Genomic DNA, 7892 nt, shown 5'->3' with positions numbered 1-7892 from the left:
TGGATCCTGCTTCAGATTCTGTGTCTCCCTCTCTCTCTGCCCTTCCCCTGCTCGTTCTCTGTGTCTCTCTGCCTCTCAAAAGTAAAAATAAAGATTAAAAAAAATTAAAAAAAAAAAAAAGAATATCCAATGGAATAAAGACAGTCTCCAGCAAATGGGAGCAAATGCTGGGAAAACTGGACAACGACATGCAGAAGAATGAACCTGGACCACTTTGTTACACCATACACAAAAATAAACTCAAAATGGATGAAAGACCTAAACATAAGACGGAAGCCATCAAAATCCTCGAGGAGAAAGCAGGCAAAAACCTCTTTGACCTTGGCCGCAGAAACTTCTTACTCCACACATCTCCAGAGGCAAAGGAAACAAAAGCAAAAATGAACTATTGGGATCTCATCAAGATAAAAAAACTTCTTTTTTCTTTCTTTTTTTTTTTTTTATTAAGTTTATTTATTTATTTTGAGAGAGAGAGCGCACAAGCAGGGGAGGGACAGAGAGAGGGAGAGACAGAATCCCAAGCAGGCTCTGCACCATCAGCACAGAGCCTGATGCGGGGCTCAAACTCACCAACTGTGAGATCATGACCTGGGCCAAGATCAAGAGTCGGATGGTTAACCAACTGCACCACCCAGGCACCCCAAGATAAAAAAAACTTCTTCATGGTGAAGGAAACAATCAGCGAAACTAAAAGGCAACCAACAGAATGGGAGAAGTTATTTGCAAACAACATATCAGATAAAGGGTTAGTATCCAAAATCTATGAAGAACCTATCAATCTCAACACCCAAAAAGCAAATAATCCAGTGAAGAAATGGGCAAAAGACATGAACAGACACTTCTCCAAGGAAGACATCCAGACGGCCAACCGACACATGAAAAAATGCCCCATATCACTCATCATCAGGGAAATACAAATCAAAACCACAATGAGATACCACCTCACACCTGTCAGAATGGCTCACATTAACAACTCAGGCAACAACAGACGTTGGCGAGGATGCGGAGAAAGAGGTTCTCTTTTGTACTGCTGGTGGGAATGCAAGCTGGTGCAGCCACTCTGGAAAACCGTATGGAGGTTCCACAAAAAATTAAAACTAGAACTACCCTACGACCCAGCAATTGCACTACTAGGCATTTATCCATGGTATACAAGTGTGCTGTTTTGAAGGGACACACGCACCCCCATGTTTATAGCAGCACTATCCACAATAGCCAAAGTACGGAAAGAGCCCAAATGTCCATTGAGGGATGAATGGATAAAGAAGATGTGGTATATACACAATGGAGTATTACTCGGCAGTCAAAAAGAAGGAAATCTTGCCATTTGCAACTACGTGGATGGAACTGGAGGGTATTGTGCTAAGTGAAATTAGTCAGTCAGAGAAAGACAAATATCATAGGACTTCACTCATATGAGGAACTTAAGAGACAAAACAGATTAACATAAGGGAAGGGAAGCAAAAATAATATAAAAACAGGGAGGGGGACAAAACAGAAGAGACTCATAAATATGGAGAACAAACAGAGGGTTACTGGAGGGGGTGTGGGAGGGGGGATGGGCTAAATGGTTAAGGGGCACTGAGGAATCCACTCCTGAAGTCATTGTTGCACTAGATGCTAACTTGGATGTACATTTTAAAAAGAAAATGAATTAATTAATTTAAAAAATATTCTCCTGGAGTTTCTTCTAAACGTATTAAACTTTTGTTACTCACAGGTAAGCCCTGAATCCACCTGGAGTGTGTGTGTGGCTTGAGGTGGGGATCTAATTTTACTTTTTTTCCATATGGATCACAACTGTCTCAACACCACGTATGAGTCTTTTCCCCACCCGTTGGTGGTGTCTCTCCATCACAAGCACATGTTCTCCTTCATGCATGGTTGTGCCTCTGAGCTCTCCTCCTGTTCAGTTCATCTCTTCATAGCCTGATGCCAAAGCTGCTGTGCTCAGTTTCTTTAAAAAGCTTGAATAGCTGACAGGATCTGGTGGAGGCCAAGAAGGCGGGTGGGGTGTGGGTGGGGCCTCAGAAAGATGGTGTGGCACCGTCGTGCCGATGAGTGGAGAATGGATTTTAGAGGCCAAGGCTGAGGGGTCAGGAGGTGACCCCAGCGAGGCAGGGTGGCTGTCCAAGCGAGAGGCGAGCAGCTTGGGCGTGGGTGGCGGCGGCCAAGTGGCTGGAGGTAAGGTGGACGGGACTTGCCGTGGGTTGGAAAAGTTAGGATCGAAGAGGACTGCTTGGCTTTTGGGCAGAGGATGGTATGGGTAAGCCTGGGGTACGGCTGACAGGTAGGCCTCCCAAAGTGCCCTGAGGGACGGAAGGAAGAGCGGGGGTAGGGGCAGGGTGAATGAGCAGGCCGTGCTGTCTCACCTCTGGCAGCTCTAGAATCCTCCGGGAGGATTGAGCACCGCCCTCCTTGTTTCACACCATTTGCCGTTCTAGGGCACCTGTGTCACACCCCCCCAGCGGCACTGTCCTTGTGGGAGGCGAGGTACACTTTCCCTGCCCTGCGAACTCCAGCTCAGGGCTGGGCCTCCCAGAGTTCTGGTCCCAGGACCCTGGCTCATGGACGGCTTCCGGTCCCACAGGAGGCTCCGGGGCATCCGGGAAGGACAGAAGCAGGCGTCTAGGCCACGGGTCTGGCTCTGTCACTCGCTTCCCTCCTGGGTTACAGATGCGGCTGGGCACGTCTCCACGTTATTTTGGGAGTCTGTGCTGTTTGCCAGGACGAGCCCAGGGGCCCGTGGCCCCACCTGGGCGTGAAGGAAGCACCGCTGTGGGGAAGCTGACAACCTCAGAGGCCCTGCTTGTGGGCGGGGGCTCGGACCTGGGCGTTTCAACCAGATCATTGCTCTGTTTACAGCCTGCTGCTGGCTCATCACCCCCAGTTGTTATGAAAACACCTTTAGTTCATAAAACGTGGACAGGGCATCTGAGCACTCGGGCTGAATCATTTCTCTGAGCAAGCCGTCAGCTGGGGCGACAGTTTTGGCCGGGCCTGGCGTGGGGCCCTGTGTGGGTCTGTGTGGCACCCGTGGACGGCCCCAGGTGGCCTGGCAGGGCCACTCAAGCCCAGGCCACGGGCTTCATGCACTGAATCAAGGCCGATTTTGAGCTCCTCCTTTGTTTTTTGTCACCAGGGTGGCTGAGGAGAACAGAGGGACTCCCGGGGTCCTCGAGTCACCAGATAACTGAGCGGGCACACAGAGGCGGGGGGCGTGGCGAGGAGCAGGAGAAGAAGAAATGGAAGGGGGCACCTCAGCTGGTGGGGGAGAAGGCCAGGCCCGGCCTGGGGCTCTGTCTGTCCTACCACAGCCCAGGCCAGAGGTGACCTCCTGACTGGGGGCCCAGATGGCTGTTGGAAGGGAAGGAGGAAGGAATAGAAGAAACCAGTCTTTACTAAGCACCTACTTCATGCCAAGCCCTTGGCTGGCTCGTTCTTCGGGCTTCATGCCTGGTCGGAGAACCTTGGCCCCCTGCCAGCTGCAGGGCCTTGTGAGCCTGTGAGTTCACCTCCCGAGCGTGCTGTCCTCGTGGGCCTTATCTTCCTCATCTGGTCTCAGCTGAAGTGAGGGTCAAGCAAGATGATACAAAGACAAGTCAATAAATGGCACCTCGTGTTTTTATAAGTAATAGTGACACAGTTACCACTGACTGAGGACAGACTGTGCCAGGCTCTATGTTGCAAGTCTTCCTCCCAGAAATTCATTTAACCTCCTCCCCGCCCCCCGCCAGCCACTTTGAGGCGATTTCTCTTTCTGGTCCTGTTTTGGTTTGTTTTTTTAATGTTTGTTTATTTTTGAGAGAGAGACAGAGCACAAGCGGGGGAGGGGCAGAGAGAGAGGGAGACAGCACCCAAAGCAGCTCCAGGCTCTGAGCTGTCAGCACAGACAGCCTGACACGGGGCTCCAACTCACAGGCCGGGAGATCATGACCTGAGCCGAAGTCGGACGCTTAACCGACTGAGACACCCAGGTGCCCCTTTAGTCCCGTTTTATGGATGGAGCCATTGAGGTGTGGAGACGTTAAGGAACTTGTCGAAAGCCACACAGGAGCTCTAACGCTGGGGCTGGCACTCTGACACAGGCAGTAATGACGTCTGCACCACTCCATAAATCAGGAGGGTTGGATTAAATTGGTCTTTCTCATTGTGAATTTTCCAGAACCCTCATCTTTCCTTCATTTTTAAAGAGCTGCTTCACCATCAGATAAGCACGGAAGACGCCGGGATGTTGCCTGCTCCTTCTGAGACATTCACGGGGGACTTCGATACGGTAAAGGCTGTCGGAAGTGCTGTGGTGAAAGGGGAGAAGCAAACAACCCGTTCGTGTTTAACCTAGTACTTCTGAGCTTGTTTGCTCTCAGGGCTGTATTATCCGAGGGGCCCTTAGTAAGATCAATCTCGAAACCAACACACTTCCACAATCTGCAGGTCTTTGCCTGTCTTACAGCGGTGCTCCACGACCCCCTGGTTTTAGGCCGTTACCCCTTTGTTCTCTCATTAATTCATCTATTCAACCATCTACTCAACCTCGAGTGCTCCCTCACAATCAGAGGTAGACACAAGTGGTAATTTTAAGCATCTTACAAGACCGATGGGGGAGACAGAACAGTGTGATAAGGAGTTCAAGGGACTGGGGCACCCGGGTAGCTTAGTCAGTTGAGCATGTGACTCTTGAATTTGGGTCAGGTCATGATCCTAGGATCGTAGGGTGGAGCCTGATGTCAGACTCCGAGCTCAGCAAGGAGTCTGCTTAGGATTCTCTCCCTTTCTGCCTCTCCCCTTCCCAAAAAAAAAAAGAAAGAAAGAAAGAAGGAAGGAAAGAAAGAAAGAGAAAAAAAAGAAAGAAAGAAAAAGAAAGAAGGAGGGAAAGAAGGAAAGAAAGAAAGAAAAAAGAAAGAAAGAAAGAAAAAGAAAGAGGTGTTTGGGTGGCTTAGTCAGTTGAGTATCTGACTCTTGATTTCAGCTCAAGTCATGGTCACACGGTTCAGGAGATCAAACCCCAAGTTAGGCTCTGTGCTGAGCATGGAGTCTGCTTAGGATTCTCTCTCTCCCTCTGTCCCTCTCCCCTGAGTGTGTGTGTGTGTGTGTGTGTGTGTGTGTGTGTGTGTGTGTACTCTCTCTCTCTCTCTCTCAAAGTAAACAAACATTAAAAAAAAAAGTTCAAGGGACTGAACATTAAAAAAAAAAAAAAGTTCAAGGAGTCCAGTGGATGGCACCATCCACGCTGGGAGCCAGGGGGGCCTCCTGGACAAGATGGGGGTTCAGTGACCAGGTGGTCGGGATTGCAGGGAAGTATTTGTACACCTGTGGAAAAGCGATGCATTATCTTGACTCTTGGGGAACACCTCTTGGATTATCTGATTCTATTCTATGAGGGCTATTTTACAACTCTGCAAATTATAGATAAGTAATGCAAAATTATTCTTGTTACAGACCTGTGGACTCTGGCCCGTCTCACAGAACACCAACTGACTTCCCTCCCCAGTGTTGCCTTCATTTGCGTGTTCATTTCAATATTCCTGATCGATAATTGTGCCTGTTCTTCAGATTCTCTCGTGAACTGGTAATAACATGTGCCTGGTTCCCCCATTGATTTAGGAGTTTAATAAACTTTAACACATGTTCAGTTTTATATGACAGTCATGAGTCTGTGTCTTTTTTTAAGGGCTGATAATAAGAGGTTCCCTGGGCAGAGAGACACATGTGCAAAGACCTGGAGGCTTGTTCTCAGCACCAGGCAGTGAGTAACAGGTAGCCTGACCCGGATCCTTATCAGCCCAGACCATCAGGAGCTGCTGAAATGGGCGATTTTTCAGCCCCGACTCATGAGAGGTGGGGGCAGCTGGAGTCAAATGAAAACATGCTGGTGATCAATTGTCAGGTGTTGATGTGCATATAACCGGGGACGGCATGACTCGGTGTCACCTTGATTGGTGTGTGTGCAGGGGAACTAAATGCACTTCTGTGGTGGAATCCATCACATCCGACACTGCCGTTGAGGCAGGCATCCCTCACTCGTCGGGGAGCACAGGCCACTTTGTGTAATGAGCTCATTCTGTGCACAAATGCAGGCAAAACTCACCAACAGAGGCGAGCAGGGACACAACAGCCTTGTGTCTGAAACCTGGGGGGATTCCACAAATGCTTATCAGAATTGCCAATCCTAGGTGCAAGAGGCCTTAAATCAATTTGCTAAAAGAGGCCTGAAATGTTCAAAAGAAGGCAAAAGAGGGGCGCCTGGGTGGCTCAGCCGGTTAAGCATCCGACTCTTGATTTTGGCTCAGGTCATGATCTCAGGGTTCGTGGGTTTGAGCCCTCCGTGGGGCTCTGTGCTGACCGTGTGGAGCCTGCTTGGGATTCTCTCCCACTTCCTGTCCCCTACTCATGTGCTCCCTCACGCACATGCTCTCTCTTTCAAAATAAATAAATAAACGTAAAAAAAAAAAAAAAAGGCAAAGAAACTGGCATCTCCAATTTGGAACGCTATGAGATGGATGCAGCATCTGAAGGAGACTGGCTTGGGCTCCTCCGGCCTCACCTGGACTAGCCTGTAGGCCCTGGTTAGCTTGAGGCTCTGGGGTGGGCTCCCTCTCGATTTTTGCCGGCAGCTCTGGCTAGGAACCCTGTTTCTCGTCATTCCCACGGACAGGCCCTGCCGGGGGTGGGGGTGGGGGGCCCTCAGCCAGCCAGGCACCAGCAGCTCCCGGCCAGTGTGACTTGGTCAGGATGTTCAGTGACAGGCAGCACTGGGCAGCTGCCACCTGCTGGGCCCCTGTGACCCACTCTGCTGTCCCGGAACTCACAGTTAAGGAGACAGTGTCACGCTGAGGGATCGGGGCTGGGATGGGCGCCCCGGGAGCTGTGGGCACCAAGGAGGCCCCACTGGACGTTCCTACATCACTGGTGGGCACTGTGGTGCGCAACCGGGATGCCAGCCTGGGCCCAGGGGAAGGAAACGGCCGTCCTATTATAGTATCTGTCCATACTGGACTCTGAGCTCAACACAGACACCCTGTAGGGACCTCTAGGAACACAGGGGATAGAACGGAGGGGCCAGGGCCATGGCAGGACCCATTCCCCTGGGAGTGGGTGGTCCGTGGGCCCTTTCCTGAACCCCTCAGGCCTCCTGCAGGGAGAGGGGATGCGCCTAGTTCAGCTTCTTCCCTGGCAGGGAGCCCAGAGCCAACCCTTCTGCTCCCCTGAGCCCAACTTCCTTGTTTGATTTGCATAACCACCTGCCCAGACCAGCTCTGTACCTTCTGCAGTTAGGGCTGGAGCCCAGCACTGCCCCCCACCCCCGCCCCCGGCCAAAATAACGACAAGGACAACCACAACAACGGATCCACCTGTAAAAGGAACACCTGTTGGGGTTCCTGAGCGGTCTCTCTCTGGGGAACCCGCTCTTGGGAGCTGACTGGCTCTGGAGGGAGTATCTCGGTCGGTCCCTGGTGAGGGGCCCTCCTCGAAAATCTGCATCTTCCGGCATCTCACCTGTGGGACCTCGCAGAGCCCTTGGAGGATTTATTCTCCACACACCGCCGTGCAAAGGGATGTCCTCACAGCACTGCTCGGCTTTGCAGAAGGCTGGAAATAACCTGCATGTGCCACAGCAGGGGGTTGGTGATCCTGAGTGTCTGTTCAGCAGAGTCCTCAAGAGCCCTTAAAAAGATCAAGGTTGGGACATCTGGTGGCTCAGTCAGTTAGGCCTCTGACTCGACTCCATCTAGGCTCAGGTCATGACGTCACCGTTTGTGAGACCGAGCCCTGTGTTGGGCTCTGCGCTGACAGAGTGGAGTCTGCTTGGGATGCTCTCTCCCTGCCCCCCTTCCCCCTCCCCCATGCTCTCTCTCTCTCTCTCTCTCAAAATAAATAAACTTAAAAAAAAT

At 51.1% G+C, this 7892-nt stretch overlaps 1 long non-coding RNA gene across 2 annotated transcripts in view; it reads right to left on the bottom strand.

Annotated features, from left to right (window-relative positions):
• Positions 1-2177: 2177 nt before the first annotated feature.
• LOC121042358 (uncharacterized) overlaps positions 2178-7892 on the bottom strand; it is a 20197-nt gene continuing 14482 nt past the window's right edge. For both annotated transcript variants that reach the window (XR_005796137.1, XR_005796138.1), the window contains exons 2-3: positions 7498-7665; positions 2178-3565 (exon numbers count right to left, since the gene is read on the bottom strand). This is a non-coding gene — a long non-coding RNA (uncharacterized LOC121042358). The remainder of the gene's footprint in view (positions 3566-7497; positions 7666-7892) is intronic.

Source organism: Herpailurus yagouaroundi, unplaced genomic scaffold (assembly GCF_014898765.1).
Source record: "Herpailurus yagouaroundi ecotype Mexico unplaced genomic scaffold, PumYag 185, whole genome shotgun sequence".
Classification (NCBI taxonomy): Eukaryota; Metazoa; Chordata; class Mammalia; order Carnivora; family Felidae; genus Herpailurus; species Herpailurus yagouaroundi.
This window is presented reverse-complemented; position numbering and strand designations above follow the sequence as displayed.